General features: G+C 41.8%; 1 pseudogene across 1 annotated transcript; it reads right to left on the reverse strand.

The window, feature by feature from the left end:
• Positions 1–779: 779 nt before the first annotated feature.
• LOC308422017 (ornithine aminotransferase, mitochondrial-like) lies at positions 780–2,014 on the reverse strand (annotated as a pseudogene). Its single transcript has one exon. The product of its transcript is annotated as an ornithine aminotransferase, mitochondrial-like (transcript).
• Positions 2,015–2,591: the final 577 nt, after the last annotated feature.

Genomic DNA, 2,591 nt, shown 5'->3' on the forward strand with positions numbered 1-2,591 from the left:
TTGAGGCTTGCTTTCTGACTGACTATATGGTCAGTTTGGGGGAAGGTACTGCGAGGTGCTGAGAAGAATGTATATTCTTTTGGTTTAGGGTGAAATGTTCTGTAGATGTCTTTTAATTCCAATTGACTCATAACCTCTGCCAGTTTTGCCAGTTTCTGATATGCCCATTGATAAAATTGGGGTGTTAGAGTCTCCTACTATTATTGTGTGTGGTGCAATATATTCTTTTTTTTTTTTTTTTTTTTTTTTTTTTTAGTAGAGTTTCTTTCTTTTTGGGGGGTAAAAAGAAAAATTAAGCTTTATTCAAAGAAATACTGAAAATAAATGTTTTCTGAATTGCAATCAAGCAATATATTCTGGTGTTGTCCAAAGTAAAGTGAAGTTTACTTTAAACTAGTATTTTACAAATGCTTAACCTTCAATCATCTTAACATTCATTAATTATAATGATTCAACTTCACGAGGTTGTCTCAGAAATAAATTCCAAATACAAAACATTCACACCAGCCAGGACATTGTAAAAACGCATGTAAATTACTGCAGGACTCGATTTGTAGGCTGTATGCAGATAGATCTGTTTCTCCTTAGCAAGTTCCCACACAGTCAAACCTTAACAGAGAGATGCCTCCGCTCTCACTCCTCCGTGACGAGGCCACCTGCAGGCTCACAGGTGCCACTCTACTGAATGCACAGGTGCATCAACTGAAATACATAAGACATATTCAAAAAATGTCTTTTAGGAGACAGACAAGCTGAATCTGCCCGTTGCAAGCAGAGTTTCACAAAAGCCCTGTCTGAAGATGTCTCCCCGGAGCTCCTTCTCTCAGAAGGACAAAAACGGTCTTGATGATCTCCACTGACTCCCTCATCTCATCCTCCTTGATCACAAGTGGAGGTGCCAACCTGATGATATCGCCATGGGTTGGCTAGGCCAGCAACCCGTTATCTTGGAGTTGTGGGCACACCTTCCAAGCATCGCAATCTTTGGTTTCTCTGATGACAATGGCATTGAGCAACCCTTTCCCTCTCTCAGCAGTCACAATATCAGAGGGCAGCTTCATGAGACAGTGAAGCTTTCTCATGATAGTGCCCATCTTGTCTGCATTTTCAGCAAGATTCTCTTCTTGTCAGCACTGCAGACTCGGGGTATAAGCCGCCAGAAAGGGCCTTCCCAAGAAAAACCATGTCTCACTTGACGTTCTCATGATCCACAGCTAACCATCTACCAGTTCTGGCCAGTCCTGTCTGTATTTCATCAGCAATAAACAGGACCTGGTGCCTGGTGCAGAGTTCTCGAACTCCTGTCAGGTATCCTAGATCTGGAATGATAACATCTGCTTCACCCTGGATGGGTTCTACCATGAAAGCAGCAACACTTGGTTCCTGAAGAGCACGTTCTAGTGCAGGCAGATCGTTATATGGGATGGTTTCAAAGCCTGGCATGAAGGTTCCAAAGCCCTCATAACTAGTCGGGTCTGTGGAACTAGAGACTGCAGACAACGTTCGACCCCAAAAGTTTGCTTTGTATTTCTGGATGCCTTTTACGGTGTAGCCCCAACGACGAGCAAGCTTACAGGCAGTCTCTCCAGCCTCCACTTCTGTATTCATAGGGAGAACTTTGTTGTAGTTGAAAAGCTTGGTAATAATGTACTCCTCCTATTCACCAAGGACATTGTTATAGAAAGCCCGAGATGTCAATGTCAGCATGTCCACCTGATTTTATGATCTTTGGGTGGCAGTGACCTTGGCTGACAGCGCCATAAGCACTCAGGAAGTCGAAGTACTGCCTGCCTTCCACATCCCACATATAAATGCCTTTTCCTCTCTCCAGGGCTACAGGTAAAAGATGGTAATTATGCGCATCATATTTAGATTCCCGTTCAAAAATGTGCTCAGTAGGTGGTGGGCCTTGCACTGTCTTTTTAGTTGCAACAGATGTGGCAGAGGAGACTGAGGTGTGGATTCCGTGACACAGAGCAGCAATGGTCTGCAGACTTGCTAGTTTGGACAGCATTGTGTGGGTCCTTCAGGAATGGGAGTGCAAAGAGATCTGACAGCGTCCACTAAGCGATACTGACTGTACTTTAGCCACAAAGCCCAATGTCAGTAGAGTTTCTTTTATGAATGTGGGTGTCCTTGCATTTGGAGCATAGATGTTCAGGATTGAGAGTTTATCTTCATAGATCTTTCCTGTGATGAGTAAAAAGTGCCCTTCCTTATCTTTTTTGATAACTTTTGGTTGAGAATCTATTTTTTTTTTTTTTTTTTTTTGATATTAGAATGGCTATTTCAGTTCGTTTCTTGAAACCATTTGCTTGGAAGTTTTTTCCCCCAGCCTTTTACTCTGATGTAGTGTCTGTCTTTGTCTCTGAGATGAGTTTCCTATATGCAGCAAAATGCTGGATTCTGTTTATGTATCCAGTCTGATAGTCTATGTCTCTTTACTAGGGAATTGAGTCTATGATATTAAGAGATATTAAGGAATAGTAATTGTTGTTTCCTGTTATTTCTGTTGTTAGAGGTAGAATTATGTTTGTGTGTCTTTCTTCTTTTAGTTTTCTTGCATGATTATTTTCTTCCTTTTCCTAGGG

Source organism: Micromys minutus, assembly GCF_963924665.1.
Source record: "Micromys minutus genome assembly, chromosome: 6".
NCBI classification, from domain to species: domain Eukaryota; kingdom Metazoa; phylum Chordata; class Mammalia; order Rodentia; family Muridae; genus Micromys; species Micromys minutus.